The following is a 21,264-nucleotide window of genomic DNA, read 5'->3' as shown; positions in this document are numbered from 1 at the left end:
GAATAAATTACTTTTAAGGAATTTATACAAAGACTAATGATCAAGCTCCAATGTAAAAAAAAAATCCCACCCACTAAAAAATACCCCATGATAACGTCTTCAACCATGCATCAAGATGAACCATGAATTTTATATCTAAAGTCCATTTTTGTAATGTGAAATTCTAATTCATTTTGAAAATAAAATCCTATCATTGTATAAAAACGCATATCATTGCCTAAACAATTAGATTATGTCAAGAGAAAAGTCCAAATCGTAGTAAAATAAGATCCATTATAAATCAAGATCAAGTTGTTGAGGTGATGAAGGATACTCCCCTTACTAGCCAAAACACACACAACACAATAGAGAAATAAATAAATAATTGTAAGAAGAAAAATAATTACTTTCTATTATCGTCATTGAAATGAATACTTAGAAAGTAACATGCTACAACGTGAGATGAATGATGAGGATGATCTTAGAGCGCCTACCTCTTCCAAGGGGTGCTAGTTGTGAATGCTAATTATGGGCCTCTAAATCCACACACACTTCAATGTGATCTTTACATGTCAAAAACATTCCGAAATGAACATGAGATTGTCCATTCGGTATGACTAAACTAAGTGATCTTTTGCCTTCTAACTAGAGGAGGTTTGCTATTCACTCTTAGAATTAAGAGATCAACAACTAAACCAAACTAGTATGAAGGATTTGAAAGCATGCAAATGCAATCTAATCTATGTTTTTGATGTTTTTCGAATGCAAATATATAAAGATTAATCTAGATGGAATTGAAATTAATCTAAGAACAATAAAGTAATAACTAGATGAATGCATTTTAATATAAATGTTGGGCATATGAAAGCAAGAGAAAATTCGAATGCAAAGCACTTGAGTAATCAAATTAGCGTAAGTTCAATACTTTTCATGTGCATCCTCCAAAAATGAGAGGTTGAAAGTTTCTTATATAGATTTCAAGAATTTGATCCATGGTCAAGATCAATTTGAGTGTATGGTCCTAATTGAAGATAATATTGAGTCCTATGTTTTCGATGGAGTTGAATGAGAGGAAATAGGAGATAAAAATGATCCATTCAAATATGTGCTCATAATCATATTTTCTAATTAATTAATTAATCAGTTTGAAATTTTATGAGGACATATTTGAACTAATCGGTATTATTAATTCCTTTTTCATGTGAGATGGAATAGGAAAGGATATTGATCCATTCAAACATGTGGTCATAATAATATATTCTAATTAAATAAATAATTAGTTTCAATAAGCATGGCATATATTTAATTAAACCAAAGTATTTTAATTCCTTCTTTACGAGTATTAGCTAAAGGGGTAGATTAAATTTAATTAAAGTACTTAGGACTTATAATTAAATTAATTAAATTAATAGGTTTAATTTAGCTAATTCAATTAATATTTAAGAATTAAGTAAGTGATTAATACATATTAATGATTTTTTGCATTTGACACTTAGGTCAAGTAGAGATTATCAAAATGAGAATTGCCTAGTACAATAAGACTTTTAAGTAGTATTGATAAGCCAAAATTGGTTCAGAATATCAATGTGCCAATTAGGGGTATTATATTTGCCCCTCTTTGAATAAATGTGTGAGCAACACGTTGATTCAAAGAAATCTGAAGTCTAAGAATATAGACCAAGAGTTGAGATTGGTTCCGAGATTGATGACACAAAGACCAATTGTTGAGATTTTTAAGGTTATCTCTAAAACAAAGCTTAGCCTTAGGGAATCCTAATAGAACACCTAGATACCAATATGAAAGAACAAAGATTATCAAACTTCACACAATTGTTTCCAGAATGAGATTCAATTCTCAAGAGTCAAGGTTAGATTGCCCCAATACCTATCCATTAAAAGATGACAAGATTAATCATGATTCATGAGATTATCCTCATGAGTCAAGGTTAGATTGCCCTGATACATGTCCATTAAATAATGATTGAAAGAAAGAGTTAAGAATTATCTCTAAAACGAAGCTTAATTCTCTAGAGTCCAGATAAGACACCTGAATACTGATCCATAAAAAGTTAACAAGACCTAATTTCATGAGTCATGGAATTATCCTCAGAAAGAGGCTTAATCCTCAAGAGTCAAGGTTAGAATGCCCCAATACTTGTCCATCGAACTATGACAAGGATTGTTGTAAGATTGATCAGTTGAATAGCATATGATGCCAGATAGGGGGAACAAAGATGCCCCTAACGAATATGACATGATATTTAGATTTGAAGTCATATTTGAAAGATTCAAAGATGTTCAATGATGTAATCATCATCTTGCCCCCTCGAGAACAAAGTTGAAAGATGACACATTAGAATGAAATTGATTTGAAGCATTTTGAAGGTTTGGTTGACCATGCTGACTAGATTTGACTAGAGTTGACTTTTCTAAAAAAATTGAAAAAGTCGAAGTAATGTGTTATTTTAAAATATTGTCAAATTCACTAAGTATTAGTAAGTAGAATTGCACAAGCATTCAATCGCGTTGATCCCAAAATTTTAAACTATGTTTTTTAGTTGTTTAAGTGTGTCATATTTTGAGTTTGATCCTGAAAATAAGTTTAGAGCAGCCAAATTAGCTGACAAGGTAATTCTCACATCAATTGGAGCACTTTGAAAATTTAGGTCAAAACCTATATAAGGGCCCAAAAGGTCATTTTCAATTCATTTGTACATTGTCTTTTTGTGAAGAGAAGAGCTCTGAGGTAAAAACGGTAGTCCTAGTGTAGAGTCATCATTTTGAGCATTCTAGGCTACACAACCGACCATCAGACTATGGACCTCCGATGTGTTAGTGTAGTTTTTTATTTTTCCTATTTTGCTAGGTTTTTCCTACACTTTTTAATAATCTCGCTTAGGTTAATAAAGCATGTCTTATTAGGTGAATGGTTGTGAGGTGTCACCTTCCTACATGTGAGCATCCATTAGCTATCTTGGGAAGATACTTTGCTATCTTTAGTCCGATAGATGGTTGCTCCTCATTGGTTGGTGTTGCCACCTCCTCCCTCTTCCTAGCCTATATAAGCATGCTACCTGGCTTGTATTTGCATCTCTTATTTTTGCATCCTCTTAATGCTATTTTGCTTCCAGCATTTGCATTACTCTCTTGGAGACTAACTCTATGATGCTATTTTGATTTTGTATCATTTGCATTCATAGTTTAGATATTTACTCTTTGCACTAGTTTTCTGGGTTATTAATCTTTTCAGATTCTAACATGGTATCAGAGCTTTTCTATGTGCAAGAGTAGATTTTAGTTTCCTTATTTGAGAGATTCGAGGGGGGCAAATAAACTTTATTGTAGTTTTTTGAAAAACGAAGTATGCTCTTCTCTTGCATCTTTAGATGATCTTGAGAATTAGAAAAGTTTTGACAAAAACAGTTTTTCTTTGGGGTTTCAATCTCAAATCTGATAACCAACTTGCATATTTGAAGTTTTCAATCAATTTTGCAGGTTCCAGCATGCCATTGATGGACTTAAGAAGCTGATCCAACATTTTCATGTCATATTTTGGTTGCTGGGGTCATTTTTTGATTTTTGGAGCCGTTTTTTACTGTTAAAGGCATCTGATTTACACTACAGCAACATCTTCTGTACATCAGCAAGAAAAACACTTGCTGGATTTTGTTTGCAGCCCTGAAAAACCATCTGGGTATCTTTTAGATTTTGCATGCAAGCTGTATATTTTTCAGAATCGAGCATGCAAAGCTACAACCATACCCCTCTCCGTTGGCAGTCGCAGATTTGAATGCAATTTTCAAATGTCTCGTTCTTGCTCATACGGACTCCGATTTTAATGATTCTTATTATGAACTTGGCTATTTTTTTGTGCTCTATCCACTAGTGGAGTTTTTTTTAATTTTCATGCATGAATTCTTTAGAAATTACAGATTCTCAGCCGTGATTGTGCACAGTTCTCATTTTGGAAACTTCGGAGGATCATAACTTTCTCATACGACCTCGTATCGAGGCGATTCTTTTTTTGAAAGTGCATGATTTTTCGAGTAGATTGCAGTGGTGCTATTTTTTTCCTTAATTATTGTGCCCAAGTTTCACTTTTAGCATATGCTCTTCATGAGGGTTTGTAATGCATTGAAATCAAGACCACTAAGTATCTCTTTCTAGTGGTAGTTGTAAATGCACTAAAATAAAGTGCCAAATCATATTTCTTTGGGGGGGGGGGGGTTCTTTGATTGAATAAAAAGGGGGTGGGGCAGGGGGGGGCATTGTCATGGCTGGGTTCTCTTCTTTTTAGCATTTCTTTGCATTCCTTCATCATGGATCAAACAAATATGCCCATCCTAACTCCATACAATTACTTTGAGTGGAAATCACACATGATAATTCACTTAAGGAAAGCTAGATTAAATAGGATAACTATGGGACTTGAAACTGAACCTGCTAAAGATGAAGACAAGCCTAAGTGATTTAACAAATGTGATGAGGCATATGGAACATTGTGTTTTTCTATTTCTCCTGACTTGCTATTTCACATTGAGTCTTTGGATACACCAAATGAAGTATGGACAAAGCTAGAAACATTATTTGGCACACAAGATTCAATGAGGGGTCATATGTTGGAAAATAAATTAATTAGTTTGAGTCCAGGCAATTTCAACACAATCCAAGATTTCTTCACCAAATTGAAATCACTAAGGCTGCAGTTAAAACAATGTGGAATTGAAAAGAAAGATGAACAACTGATTCTCAGTATTCTCTCTAAGCTAAGTTCAGAATATTTTGTGTATGTCTCTACCTTCTATGCTACTAAGGGTGCACTTGGTACTCAATTCACCATGCCATCTCTAGATGATTTTGCTGTCAATCTCACTCGAGAACAGGACAAGCTAATCTAGATGGGCACTCTTAAGTCCTCTAAGTCACGTGCCTTAGCAACCAACCAAGGCACAAAAGAACAAAAAAGACAAAGTAGTAACAACAATAGTAAGGATGAGAAATAAAATAATAATGAGGAAAAGAAGGATCAGATACCAATTGCTTCAAAAGCAACTATTGATACCTCATCCTCTAAGGGCGATAAGCCTAAGAAAGAAAAAGTTAAATGTTCCTATTGTAAAAGACCCGGTCATGATGAACATAAATGTTTGAAGAAACAAATTGATCACTTGACATACATTCTTGAGAAGAATAATATTAGTGTTCCTGAGTCTATCAAACAAAGTTCTAATTAAGAGTCTAACAAGGCAAAAGAAAACAACAAGGGGAAAGGAAAGGGCAAAGCTCTTGTTGCAGTTGCTTCCTCACCATCCACTTGGGTTCTTGATTCGGGTGCTTCACACCACATGGCTTCATCTAAGGAAGAACTTGCATCCTTGGAGCCATGTACTATGCCTTCTATTTTGATGGGTGATGACACTCCTATTGAGGTGTGTGGGAGAGGGTCTGTTGATGTGGGGGATGACACATTCCATGATGTTCTTTGTGTACCCTCATTATCAACTAATCTCCTATCAATATACCAAATCACTCACACAGGTTTAGGCAAGCAGGTTGAGTTCACTCCTGATTCAGTGGAGATACGTGAGTTGCATAATGATTCTGTAGTTGCAGTTGGGAGAGCAGATCATCAGTCACGACTCTATCTATTTTCTCACTTTGTTCCTGATCCTCCTTCATCTGTTTTTCTCACTCACTCTAATGATGTGAGTAAATTATGGCATGAGCGGTTTGGCCATCTTAACTTCCGCTATTTGCATCAGCTCAACCAGCAGAGCATGGTCACAGGGTTGCCTTCGGTTCAATTCTCAGGAGGTGTTTGCCAAGGTTGCATTCTTGGTAAGCATCCTAAGGAAAAGTTTGACAAAAGTAAGGCATGGAGAGCTTCACAGATACTAGAGTTAGTTCACAGTGATTTGGCTGGTCCATTTCAACATCCTTCCTTTAGCAGGGCCCGATATGTCCTCACATTCATTGATGACCTTTCTCGATATACATGGGTGTACTTTCTCAAACAGAAGTCAGAGGTATTTGATCATTTTCAAGAATTCAAAAATTTTGTAGAAAAGAAATCTGGGAAAGTCATCAAGGTTTTGCGCACAGACAATGGTGGTGAGTATGTCAACCATCGGTTTGAAAGATTTTGCACTTCAGAGGGGATTGATTTACAGCATTCAGTTCCATACAATCCTCAGCAAAATGGTGTTGCAGAATGGAAGAATAGATCCTTGAAGAAAAATGGAAAACTGTATGATTCACTCTAGATCTCTTCCACCACAGTAATGGGCATAAGCCATTAACTGTGCTTGTTATATCCAGAACCGTGTTCCTCATCGAGCCTTGAAGGGAGTTACTCCTTTTGAAGCTTGGAGCGATCGGAAACCATCAGTTGAGCACTTTCAAGTTTTTGGCTCCCCTGCATGGGCCCACATTCCTACAGAGAAGGCCTTGGATCTGCAAAGTAGACCTTGCATAATTGTAGGTTATCTTGATGGTGTGAAGGGTTATCGGTTGCTCCACCCTACTACACATGAGTTATTCATTGAGAGGAGTGTTCAGTTTGAGGAGGGATCTTCAAGCTCACTTTCTATCACTTCTCCAACTCCTTCTACCTTGACATTAGAGTCACTTGGAATACATGACAGATCTTCTGATGAGTCAGATTCACCTGAACAGTCTTCTACCTCTACTTCTGATGCAGAAAGTGATTCAGAGAACTCACCTCCTTCCTCTCCTAGTCATCATTCAGAGGTTAATGATTCCCCTTTAGATTCTCCATCTGCTTGCCCACTTTGGGCTAGACAGACCTTGCAGTCTGCAGGTGATTGGGTTGGGGATCCATTAGACACCAGGCGAACTCGTTCACAATTCCAGGATGCTCCACATGTCTTCATTGCTACTGCCTCAGATCCACAGTCCTTTCATGAGGCTTCTGGTATTTCTGAGTGGGATACAACTATGTAGGAAGAGTATAGTTCCTTGATGAGGAACCACACTTGGGATCTTGTCCCTCTTCCTAAAGGAAGAAAACTTGTTCGATGTAAGTGGATCTATCGGACAAAATTTGCAGCAGATGGGTCAGTTGACAAACACAAGGCTCGCTTGGTCGCCAAAGGATTCTCCCAGGTTCCTGCGATTGACTACTCTTAGACTTTTGCGCCAATTGCTCGAATGAATTCCATTCGAATTGTTCTTTCCATTGCTGCAACAAATCATTGGGAAGTACATCAGATGGATGTGAAGAGTGCTTTTCTTCATGGTGACCTTCATGAGGAGATCTACATGGAGCAGCCACAGGGCTTCCTTCAGGATTCTTCACTTGTGTGTCGTCTTCGAAAGTCTCTCTATGGCCTCAAACAGGCTCCTCGGGCCTGGTATGCCAAGATGGACTCCTTCCTTCTATCAGTTGGGTTCACTCGGTGCCATTCTGATCCTAATGTGTACATTGTGCAACAGGGTGATTCACTTCTATTTTTGGTTTTGTATGTTGATGACTTGCTGATCACAGGAAGTTCTTCACCTGCCATTAAGGCTGTCAAAGTGGCCCTTCAGGACAGTTTTTTGATGACTGACTTGGGCTTGTTGCATTACTTTCTTGGGATTGAGATCCTTCAGTCTCCTTCTGGGATCACCATCACACAATCCAAGTATGCTCTAGATTTACTCTCGAGGTTTCATATGGCTGATTGTAAGCCTGCTCTGACTCCCTTCCTTTCTGGAGTCAAACTTGAGGCTCAATGTTCTTCTCCTCTTGTTGATGGCACTTTGTACCGCCAACTTGTTGGGAGTCTCATTTATCTAACTCATACGAGACCTGACATCTTCTATGTTGTAGGCATGGTCTCTCAATTCATGCAAGAGCCCCATGAGTTAAACTGGAAAGCAACCAAGCGGATCCTTCACTACATTCAGGGTTCTCATAGTTGTGGGATTCACTACGCAGCAGGTATTGAGCTTGATTTGGTGGGCTACACAGATTCAGATTGGGCAGGTGATTCTGAGGATTGCAAGTCTACTTCAGGGTATAGCTTCTCACTTGGGTCAGGTCCTGTTTGTTGGTCGAGCAAAAAGCAGTCTGCTATTGCTCTGTCTTCTACTGAGGCTGAGTATCGGGGGGCTGCAAATGCCACCATTGAGGCCATTTGGATTCAACATCTTCTCATTGAGTTTGGTATCCAGATCAGACAGCCATCAGTCATATTTTGTGACAACCAAAGTACCATTCAGATCTCACGGAATCCAGTTCATCATCAACGGACCAAACACATAGAGGTCCACATGCACTACATCCAGGAGCTCATCCATGGTCATGTCATTGACCTTCGCTATTGTTCGACTTCCGAGCAAGTTGCTGATATCTTCACCAAACCCTTCACTGAGAGCAAGTTCCTTCATTTGCGAGCTTTGCTGGGGGTGCGAGATGCTTCATCTTTTGGGGGGGCCTCTTCCTCTCACTCGGAGTCCTGACTTTTTCGTGGGGGGTTCTCTTTTCTCTCTCTTTTGAGAAATCTTATGTACATGGGTACCTCATCAGGCTTGACTTGCCGGGACCCATTTCTACATCCACCTAAGCTTTGCTTATGGGGGGGTGTTAGTGTAGTTTTTTATTTTTCCTATTTTGCTAGGTTTTTCCTACACTTTTTAATAATCTCGCTTAGGTTAATAAAGCATGTCTTATTAGGTGAATGGTTGTGAGGTGTCACCTTCCTACATGTGAGCATCCATTAGCTATCTTGGGAAGATACTTTGCTATCTTTAGTCCGATAGATGGTTGCTCCTCATTGGTTGGTGTTGCCACCTCCTCCCTCTTCCTAGCCTATATAAGCATGCTACCTGGCTTGTATTTGCATCCTCTTAATGCTATTTTGCTTCTAGCATTTGCATTACTCTCTTGGAGACTAACTCTATGATGCTATTTTGATTTTGTATCATTTGCATTCATAGTTTAGATATTTACTCTTTGCACTAGTTTTCTGGGTTATTAATCTTTTCAGATTCTAACACGATGAGTAGTCGAAAATCCTTCATTGCATTTTAAATGACGTATTTTGATTTTTTTTTGCATGTTTTTAAGTGTTTTTAATCACTATCATTGACATCCTCATGCAAGAAACTAGTTTTTCATGCAAGCCACTAGGGAAACTCATGCAAGGAAGTGCCACTAAGGCACTTTCTTGTGTAGAAAGTTGGGTTTCCTTGCACGAGCGAATCATTTCTTTGCGCGAGAATCTACATCCTCGCGTGAGAATGTGAAATCTCACATGAGATTCTAGCATTGTTTGCATGAGTAGTTTGTCAAAAATATGATTTTTAGTAGTCATTTCGTATTGTCGTCAGTATTTGTTGTCTATATGCAGTATGTTTTAACACATTGAGAGTAGTATGGTGTTTCAGATGACAGATATTGATCGTGTTATATTTTCATGTTTGCAGGTTATGTTTCCAGACATTTCTTTTAGATCACATTATCTAGCCATAGGAGTAATGATTATGTAGCTAGATGTTGTAGAGCGGGCACATATTGGCACTCTTAGTTTATTGCTTGTATGTGATATCCCTGATCTAGGGGTGAATTGCAGATTGTTGACAACACTTGTTGAATGTTTCCATTCAGAGACAAACACATTCCATTTTCCACTAGGAGAGATAACCATCACACCAGAGGACATCTACAAGATACTTCGGATCCCATTTCATGGACCTGAGATAGAGTATGAATTTTGCCATAGGATCTAGGATTGGTCCCAAATATTGAAGATGAGTGTTGCGCTGTGTACTCTTGACCAAGGTGTCATTGACATAATCCTCCATTGTTTTATGCATCATATCATGGAAGATTATTGTAACTGCCCTTTGATATGAGGCACTAGCATTTTTTAGACCAAATGACATCATGTTCCAATAGAAAGTATCCCATGTACAAGTAAAAGTAGTTTTCTCTTGGTCTTCCTGTGCAATTTTAATTTGATTATAACTAGAAAAATTGTCCATGAGTGAGTACATTTCATATCCTACTATCATATCCTCTATCATATTAATATTGGTAGTGGAAATTTATCCTTTAGACATGCTAAGTTTAGATCTCAAAAATCTGTACAAACCTGGAGAAACTTATCATGTTTGGAGACTGGAACAATGCTTGAGATCTACTTAGCATAATTGATAGCACAGATGAAACCAACTTTTAAAAGCTTTTCTAGTTCAACTTTAACAAGTAATGCCACATGAGGATGCATTTTCTTGAGCTTTTGTTTGACAAGTTTTACTCTCGGTGCAATAGATAAATGATGCATTATGAGGTCAAGATCTAAGCTTGGCATATCTGAGTAAGTCCATGCAAAATTAATCTTTTTTTCTTGAAAGAAGGCAATAAATTCCTCTTTTTCTTCTGTAGGTAAAGATTGTGCAATGTGTATCATATGAGGGTGTTTCGTTGTTCCCAAGTTGATTGGTTGTGTTGGCTCTATCAACACCGATGATCTCTCCTAAAAATGACTTGGAAGCACATTAAATAAATAGAAAAAGCATTGGATTCAATGAAATCTCTAATCTTATGTTTCAATGTAAAACACTTAATAATATCATGGTCAAGTTGATGATGTTATTGACAAAAGGATTTGGAATCAAAGTATGGACTTGATGTGTAGAAGGAAGAATTGTCTAACAGGATGGAGTGTAATAATATTAGCATATACTAAATCCCCCATAATGGAATCTAAATATTCATAGAGAAGAGTAAACTTATATTTCATCTAAGAAATAGAGGAATGAGCAAAGATTTCTTTAGATGCAATAACTACTTGTCCATCTACTATATTTGTGGATTTGTTAATCTTGACATAATTATTAGGTTCCTGAAACTTTTTTTTAGCTACAATATCACTCTCATCAATAGATACATGAACCATTGGAGTCGTTCTCTTAAAAAAGATCACTTGTAATTGATAATGATGAAATTATACATAGAGTTGAGAACCAATGGAAAATTTAGTAAGAATAATCTTGTCTCTAATATCTTTTTGTTAGTAAAAAGTAAACATATGTTGAATATTAATTTTAGGCATAGGATAAGAAATCTGAGCATGCAATTAATTAAATTTACCAATAAATTCAGCCACTTTCTTCCTTGGACCTTATTTACAATCCAATAAATTAGTCAAGGACATTTGAGAACCTATGTTGTTTTGAAATTCTTGGATGAAAACTTTAGGAAGTTTATGAAAGGAATAAATGGAATAAGTGTTAGAAGATTGGTTGCAAGCATGAATGCTAATGATATTCCTATGGGTGTAGTGCCTACCCCTAGTTCGCATTTTTATTATCATTGCCAAACTATTTTAGGCCAGTTTTATGCTTAATGATTAGTAGCATTGTTTAGAGATTATCAGATACCGTTTTAGATTCAATTGATTTATGATGAGATTACTTGGTACTCTATATTTCATGTATGCATGATGATTATGCAGTGATTTAAGTAATTGATGATGATTAGTTAGATGAATTATCATATGCGTTTTCTTATGGATACTTATCCCATACTACATGTGTATGGTGTGCGTGTATGTTTTCTTTATGTATGGCATTTGTGATGTGGTTAAGGAAGGGAGTCGTAGTCACTTACTAGTCGAGATCTACATGATGCACTACTTCCCACCATTGCCTATTTAGTTTAGATTATTGTGTTTGTACATGCCTGGATTTTATGTAGATTGCAGGTACCAAGTATTGACTTTCCTGAATTGCTAGGATGAGCGTACCTTATTGCATTATCTCAATGGTAAGAGAGGGGAGATAAATTCTTAAGTCCAAATCCTAAACCTTTAAGCCATTTCTCCTATAAAATTAGGATAATTATTTGAGTTGACTACCCTCTAAATGCGTCAAATGATGTTAATTCCTGATTATAACCCTTTAGTTTAATTTTGTATGTGTTTTGCTATGATGGGTTTTTCATATTTTATTTTATGAGTCTTTGGTGAAATTTCCTATTAATTAAGTCTAATTAAAAGATTAAATTAATGATTTAATTTAATGGAAAACTATTATGATATTTTAATATTTAATTATATTTAATTAATTTGGAAATTAAATAAATAAAAAGAATTACAATTTAAAGATGAAAGTTATAAGAATAAATTTAGAACGTAATAATATTTATTTAATTTAATAATAATATATTTAGAGTTCATTTTTAAATAAATGCTAAATAATATTATTGTTTAAGTTAATAAATATTTTATCAAATAAACGTTTGAAAACAATTTAAGAAGTGAAAAAATTAATTAATTTATCAAAGGTTTTATGATTGCATGATGTGTGCATGAGATTAAATTTAATAAATTAATTAAAAAGAGAAGCCAAGTGAAAATTAAATAAAGTTATTTTATAATTCAATAAATGTGCATGAAAAAGATAAAGTTATAATTCTAATTATGGTGTTTTATATTTATTTAAATTAATAATTATTATTTAAGAGTTTTATTTTAAATAGTAAACTCTAAATAATATTATTAGTTGAATTAATAAATATATTATTAAAACATCTCATAATTAACTAGAGAGAGTAAGCAATTATATAATAAAGTTTATTTTAATTCAATTGCATAAAGCTTATGCATGAAATTAAAATATAATAAATTAGTTAAAGAGAGAACAAACAATTATTTAATAAAGTTTATTTTAATTAAATTGCATAAAGCATATCCATGAAATTAAAATATAATAAACTAAATTAAAAAGAGAAAGCTAATTAATTTAATAAAGATATTTTAATTAAATATTTAAAAGTTTGTGCATGAAAAGGTAAAAGATAACAAGTAATAAACAGTAATTGATCAACGAGTTCCTTCACATGATTGCACAATCATAGCCCCAAATTAAGGGATAACTCTTTAGCAGAGATCTAGAGCTCATTATGCAATTACACAGGTTTTGGAGGAGGAATTTCGAAGAAGGAAGTTTTTAGAGAAAGGGGATTATTTTTGCATGCTTCGCGTGATTGTTGTTTTAGCATCAGATCTAAGTAGGATCTCGTGGTTTATTTGTACAGTGGTTTTCCGTTCTTTGAATTCTTGTCTTCTTCGTGTCTGTTATGTTTTTGTTTTCAGAATTCTTCTGGGTTGAGACCCTTGTTTTGCATAGTTATTGTTCTTCATTTTTAGGAACTTATGTAAGCAATTTAATGATTGAAAAACCTTGCGTGTGGATTTGGTTCTTCATTATTCTCAGGAAACATCTGTATACAAATTGGAAACTAGAAAACCCTCGTTTTAAGATTTATTTTCTATGTTCTTGAATACATTTATGAAAGAGTTAAATTGAAACCCTTATTGTTAAGTTGAGGTTTTGTAAATGGAATTGTTAATCGGGTTTTGGGTTCTAAAAAGTAAACAAATTTCAATTTATAGAATTTGACTGGTCAGTTTGAATTTCTATATCATGGCTATTTTGGGAAAGTTTCTATTTTTAGTAGGTTTCTATTTTTAGAAAGTCTATTTTTAGTGGGTTTCTATTTTTAAGAAAGTCTCGATTTTTAGCAAGTTTCTATTTTTAGAAAGTCTCTATTTTTAGTAGGTTTCCATTTGAAAAGTTTCTATTTTTAGCAAGTTTCTACTTTTGAAAGTTTTTATTTTTAGTAGGTTTCCTTTTTGGGAAAGTTTTTTCAAATTTTAATTAATTTAAAATTATTATGGTAATAATTGATAATTATTATTATTAATAATTTTAATAAGTATTGTTAAAATTTGAAATTTAATTATTTGAAAATTTTATTTATTACTTTATTATTTAAATATAATTCTAAAGTAAATTAAAAATAAAGAAATTTATTTGGGAGAATTAATGTTTTCTTTTATAAACTTGGATGTGTTTATATGGTTCAGATATATGAAAATGGTTTGTAATACTAAGGAAATTTTATTATTCGAAAACCTTAGTAATTATAATACTTTGAGAAAATGAAAACTGAAACCTTACTATTAACTCAACAACGTGTTTTCAAATCAAACCAAACTATGAAACCTACACTTTGATATTTGTGTGTTGTCTATGTTTTAGGTTTAGGTTGACTAGAGTGTTGACCAGTCTTAGGATGTTACCAGAGGCTTGAGAGTTCTGTAGTTGTGATGATATGATGATTTGATCTTGATTTTTTTATACTCAACCATGGTAATGTGTTTGGTATGCTTTGTGATGTGTGTTGATCTATTGATTTTTATTGCTTTCTAGTGTTCTTGTGTGATGCTGAGGTAAATGTATGACCTACTTGACTTAACCATTTTGGAGTCTTCGATCAATTATATTTGGATTGCTTTGCAGTTTCTTTTATAGGACTAAGGTGTTTGGTATGATTTGTTCTTGCTGATGTCATGTTATGACATATTTGACTTAACCATTATGAGTCTTTGATCAGGATTATTTTTGGGATGCTTTCTAGTTGCTCGTAGAGAACTAATGTGATTATTATGTATTATCTTTTGATGCTTTCCAGTCATTTTTATAGGACTAAGGTGATTTTATATGACTATTTGATTTGTGCTTTTATGAGCCTAGGGTAGGTTATCTATATATAATGTCGGGAAGTGGCTTGTAATGGGGGTCGGGACCTTAAGTGTTTCCCAAGGTAACCCATTGTAAGTTGTTTAATAAGTGAAAACACTACACTAAATGAGAATAAAATGAACCTAATAAGAGTCTTTGCATGTTCTTTCCCATGCCTCAAGTGCTAGTACAGACTGGATGAGAGTAGAGAGAATGCTTGGTTGCGACTTTGCATCTATAGTATACCTTGTTAGTACAAGAGGATACTAGTGGCCACATAGGGATCACTAGGGGGCTGGGGTCTTGAGAGACTATTAGGGTAACTCTAGCATGATTCGTGCGATGACACTTGCCTACTTACATAGTAGGTTTCCTACATGTCTTGTGTGCCTCTGGGTCTAGATGTCGATCTAGTTTTGTGCTGAACTGCCAATGTACTGTGTAGTCTGCCTGTCACTTCCATTAATGTTCTCTGTAATATTTTCACCATTTTATTCTTTTGTATAAGTTTAGATAAGGATGAAATCAAATCTATTTGATCATCATCATCAATAGCCAACCTAGTAAGAGAGAGAAGAGTAGATGAACTAGATGGTTTAGTCTCATCCTCCCTCTATTTCTTCACTGCTTCTTTTGCTTTTCTCTCTTCTTCTTTTTTATTTTCCTTTTCCTCTCTTTCTCTCTTTTCCTCCAATGTTTTCTTCTCTTCTTCCTCAATTTTATTTTTCCTCTCTTCTTCTACAACTCTTCTCTTTTCTTCTTCTTCCTTTCTTTTCTTATCTTCCTCAAGAAATTTCTTCTTGGCTTCCTCTATTTTCTTCTTTTCTTCTTCTAGTAGCATCTTTTGTTCCTCAATCTATCTCAACTTATCCTTAATATCTTTGGTGTCTAGTTCATTTGGTTCAGAAACACCAAATAGATTGGTATCATCAATGTTAATGGTAACATTGGGTTGATCAATCTGCATGGTGTCACCACTTCTTGACACTTCCAAGGATCTAGAAGCTAGAGGAGATGATATCTCTATAAACATTTGACTAATTTCTTCCGTAGTCTCACTTCTTAACTTATCCTTTTCACCAATCATAAATAGGAATGACATCAATTTCCTCAAGTATGGAGCGAGGTTATTCAACAGTCTCTTAATTTCATCTTCGTCATTAGTCTTTCAAATATTCCTTAGCATAGACTACCAAAGTTTAAGGTCTTCTTCCCTTGAAAGAGCCTTCTTCTCAATGAGTCTCTCATAGATTTTTTGGTTTATAATGTTCTCAAGATCCTTTAATTTTAGATTATTTGATACAATATATCTCACAGTAGACATATCTATCTGATCTTTCTCAAAATTGTTGTACAAATCATAAAACTTGTTCATTTGAACAAAATTACCTTCATTTGCAATAGCTATATTAATATTTTCAATCTTTGGCTTCCAAGGTTGCCAAGCTTTGCCTACTACTTGCTTAGGTGGAGTCACCTTTTCTGCTTGCTTAGTTTCATGTTGCTTATCCTCTTCATCAGTTAATTCAATTGTCAAAAATGTTTTCTGTCTCTTTCCTAGTCTATTGGCCAACTATTTGACTCTCTTTGTCTTTGTAGACACTGCTTCCACCAATCTTTTAGACTTTCTGTTTGGTTTACTGGGTTGAACATTGGAAAGTGTTGCATACAGAATGCTCTATTCCAAAAATGTCTCAGCAACTGATACTAACAAGGGCTGAATGTTTAGTACACCTTGCTTCATCGTCTATCTTATAGCCTCAGATTCACTCTCTATCATTCTGGCCTTTGATAGTGCCTTCTTCATTATAGATTCAACCTTCCTATGTGATGCCTTCTCCAAGGTTTCTTGATGAGCTTGCTATGTGATCTTATCATATGTGCCAAATCTATACTCTACTTTATCTCTATCTGAATTTAGTAACAAATCACTGTAACCAACTGCTACATCATCATTCAATTCATAGCTTAAGGGATCAAGAAATATCTCCCAAAGTTCCATTGCTTGAATATATGTATGATCTGTATCAACTAATATACAAATGTCTTCCTTGAATCTATCCACAATCACAGGTGCAATTCTAAATCTCTGTTTCATCTCATTCTAAAATGTCCTCATTATTAGGTTGCCATTGTCCAATATCTTGTCTACATGATGCCTTTTGCATACCTTTAGAATCTTGTCCATTGCACATTTTTCACTACTCATTATGTCTATGAATGATAAGTAAGGAAATCTCTTAAGTACATGAAAGAATATGTGATTTATCAATGATTGGAACCTAAACACACCATTCTTTGTTCTCTTAATCTTTACTAGGTTTTCTAGGAGTTGCTTTCTCAGTATTTCACTCAAATTCACTTGTTCTTTCTCTATACATATCTTATATGCTGCATATATGAATCTTGTTGAAAGTTCATCAATCTTTGAACTTGCACAAATAGAATAAGCAATAATTCTACTTATAAATCTCACATCATCTTTCTTGATGGTGATGATCACCACATCCTTACCATTGTACATTGCCTTAGTATAACTTTCAACTTTCTTCTTGACCATTTTATCACCTATAGGTACACTGCCTTGTTTGCTAAGACCAATTACCTCATGAATAAGGTTGGCAAAAATGTCAACTACATTATCTTGCATCCACAGTTTACCATCATATATCCTACTCAGTGTGATTTGAGTCCATTCATTTGTGTTTAACTCATGGTGGAAATGATACTTAAACAAGTTTAATTCCCTTACATGTTCAAATCTAGGCTTTACAGTCATGTCGTAGATGAAAACCAATTCCATATCTTTGTTCATGAATTCACTAACAATCGACTCAAACTTGCTATTCAAATAACTTTCTACATCCTAAAGATAAAATACATTGTTCAGAGTGATAGACAATGCTAAGATAGGGTTTCCTTCATTAGGTTCTATGGAAACTATCTTAATCTTAGGTCTATCCTCATTCTCAACACTGTGTACTACTAAAGTATCCATGATCTTATCAATTATGAACTTTTACTGAACAAATTTGTAGAGAAAATGATAAAATACCTCTTTCAAAAAATAGAGTTTTCTACAAAATCGCTTTGATAAGTCTCTTTTGAATGCTCTTCACTTTGTTTGTGTTCATAATGAGGTGAAAATCAATTTTGTACTCTGTTTATTCCATCAACTTGAACTTGCATTAATTGTGTACTTTGCAAATATGAAAAATTTGTCAGTTATGTTTTGCAATCAAATAACTATACAGAATCACCTATCCAATCTTTAGATATCTCTTGAGGTTTACTATAGTGCCCTTTCATCATGATAAACATCCTCAAGTCTTTGCATCACGAAATTATTTTCAAAAACATACTTTTCATATTCTGTTACAGAATCAACCTTTACTGTAATACTAGTAACTCTAAATTCCTTCGTAACTTGTTTAGATGAGCTCCAAATTACAAGTGAGCTTAGGTACCATCTAAACATAACTAAATACACCTTTTCCAAACTTCACTACCTCTAATGTGGCTTTTGACTGAAGTTCTCAAATTCTAATGCTGTGAACAAGCTTAATTCAACTTAATTGAATCAAACTCAACAACTGAATTCAATCTTCCTGTCCCATGATCATCTATCTTTTCTTTTGAGATATTTCTTCCTTTCAAAAATGCTTCACTAAGTTCTTCTCAAAGTTCACTCATAATGTTTCTTTGTTCTTCATTGTCTCTGCTAATTCTAGAGTTCCTTTCCTGGTTCCTTCTATCATTCCTTATGTTCCTGAAGTTTCTTCCTTTGTCCCTTCTATCTCCAAAGTTTCTATCCATTTTATTGTACTTCACTATGTGTCCAAAGTTGTTGCATAATTGACATATAGGTGCTCTGCTTCTAGGATTCCGCTGATCATCAGGTGCATGACAATTTCAAACAATATTTCCTAAATTGTTACACTTATAACACATGATCTGTCTTCTATCTTCATAAGATCTTCCTTCTCTTGATGTTCTTTCATTAGATCTTTTTCTATCTGTAGGGTTAATATTTCTATACATTCTACTATTTCTTCTATCATTATCATACTTAAGTTTCCTACAATCAATTGCATTATGACCCATACCATGAAAAATATGACAATAAATGTCCTTACCATGATTAAATGACTTATTTGTACAATCTCTTTTCATATGACCTATTTCATTACATAAAAATAACTTACCTCTAAATTCATACCTGGTTACCTTAGGAGTTTTCACTTGCTTTGATTCATCCACAATTTCAACTTCCTTGTTTTTCAAAAGATTGACTGGATTTAATCTTATCATTAGATTTGTCTTTTTCTTTCAGATATGATCTAAACTCAAGTTTCTTTGCAAACGTGTTAATTAGGTAACCAAGACCAATCTTATCATAAGTTGGTCTCTGTATTGACATTGAATCATCAAGTTTTTCTTTGCTAGAATGAAGCTTCTCAAGCTGTTGTTTGCACTATGTCAATTCACCTTTCACAATAGTATTGTACTTATGGAGTCCTTCATGATCTTCTTTCAATGTTCCAATCTTAGATGTTTTCTTTACCAAACTTGCTATCAGATCTACATTTTCATTCTTCAAATCAGATTCAACTTTGCTAGGATCATTTGTCAAAGTCAACTTTAGATTTGTAATCTTCAACTCATGCTTCAAGATCTTATACTCTATCTTTAGTTTTGAATAATCATCATCACTCCCTCTAGATTCTATAGATTCAAGCTTTGATTTGAGATGTTCAATATTTTCCTTCAATTGACCAATATATACTTTGGAGTCTTCATATCTATCCTTCAGCTTATCTCTTTCTTTAATAAGGAGATCAATTTGTTTAAGAGTTTCTTCAAGGTTTTTCATCAACTATTCCATATCCTTAGGGATCTTACTTAAGCTGCTGAGCCTCTTCAAAGTAACTAAGCTCTGATACCAATTGTTAGAAATAGGGATTACTGGGGAGGGGGGGTCAATCAGTAATCTACAAACTTTAGTTGCCAATTGGATATTATTAATTACTTAAACCAAGAATAATAAAGCAATAAAGTAATGCTGAATAGTAATAGTAAAAATGCACAAAGATAACTCATAACACCATATTTTGTTAACTAGGTAAACCCTAGCCAAGGGAAAACCCTGGTGGGGATGATACCTACTAGATAGTATACTGATATATAAGTTTTGTGTTAGAGGATGGACCCTGTTAGGAGTCAATGAGAAAATTCAATATAAGTGGTCCCTATTAGGAGACTTTGAATCCCTATTAGGAGATTCCAACCTTTTTAGGAGTTGTGGTATAAAGTATGCAAGAAGAGCCCACTGCCCAAATATGTAATTTCAACTACAAGAAGAGCTCACTACTTAAACAAGTAATTTACTATTATTTTCCTTCCTTGTTTGATCTTTGATCTTTGGCTTGATCTCAGATCACTAAATAGCTCATATAAAACTTCGTATATATCACTTTCACAAAAGTTTTCTCACCACAATTCGTAATTCATAATTATACAATCTTACAAGATAACACACTTCTTATCACAAGAAGTCCTTTGCATAAATACTATGCCTTTACACAAATTACTGTTGGGTCAGCTAAGACCAAAATTTACTTTTCCAAGTTAGATTAAACATCTAGGATTTTGGCCCTAATTGGACAAGTAATTGTTTTATTAAAAAAACAATTGTTTCCTTCAATTCTACTTTTCAGCTTCATCAAAACATGATTATCTCTATTATGTACAGTTTGTACAAACTTCCAAGGTTATACATGTCTTCACCAACATGTATACTATCTCCATGTAATTTTGGTAGTCATAATATGGCGTTAGCAAGATGTAAAATACAAAACACTACACTACTGTAAACCAAATTCTATACATAGACAATTTTTTGATTACCAAACACTAAGTACCTTTATTTCTGAGGTTTCCTGTGAACATGTACATCATGTGTTTCCATAAATGAAAATAATTACATATCACTATTAGCTAATTGTCAACACATTTCATGTGTAGGACTGGCACTTGACACTAGTGTATCTGGTACACTTTGTTCTATTGGTTGCTCATCCTCAACTGGTGCCTGTGTATCTATATTTGTTTCAGTGTCTTCCTCTTGTGTAACTAGCTTAGTATCAACTATGATTACCCTAGTTACCTATTGTTTCTCTTCTTTGTCCTTACCTACCTTAATAGGTGTCTACATTATTTCCTTGGGTGTTGTCAAACCATATAGTGATTTCCAAATCAAAGTGGTCTTTTGTATAACATCCTCAATCTTGTTCTGCAATATGTTGAATGCCCTATATTTTGGTGCAAATTTTCTAGTATGCTTCTTCAATGCCTTGGCTATTGTCTCTCTATCCATTTCTAACATCACTCTGGTAAGTTTAGTCTCTTTGATCTATCTTTCTATGTTTAGACTATATTGCCACTTTTGCTCAACTCTATCAGATAATTCCTTTGGTAGAGAGTTGGCAATCTCAATTGGAGTTTGTTTAAAATTTTCCATCATGGCATAAATCAACTCCTCTACTTGGTTCATCTCAACTTTTCCAAGTGTATCAAATTAAATATGTGAGAGGCCAGATAAATCAACATTTTTCTTTATATTCTCACATATATTGTCTATATTTGAAGAAGGACTATGGCTTACCACTTGAAATTGGTTGTTGTCATCAGATTCAACTAGAGAAACATATTTTCTCCTTGGTCTCTTCTCAGGTTCCTCTTCATTTC

The sequence above is a fragment of the Cupressus sempervirens genome, chromosome 7 (assembly GCF_028749045.1).
Source record: "Cupressus sempervirens isolate cs-2001-9-10 chromosome 7, ASM2874904v1, whole genome shotgun sequence".
NCBI classification, from domain to species: Eukaryota; Viridiplantae; Streptophyta; class Pinopsida; order Cupressales; family Cupressaceae; genus Cupressus; species Cupressus sempervirens.
Note: the sequence above shows the minus strand (reverse complement) of the source record.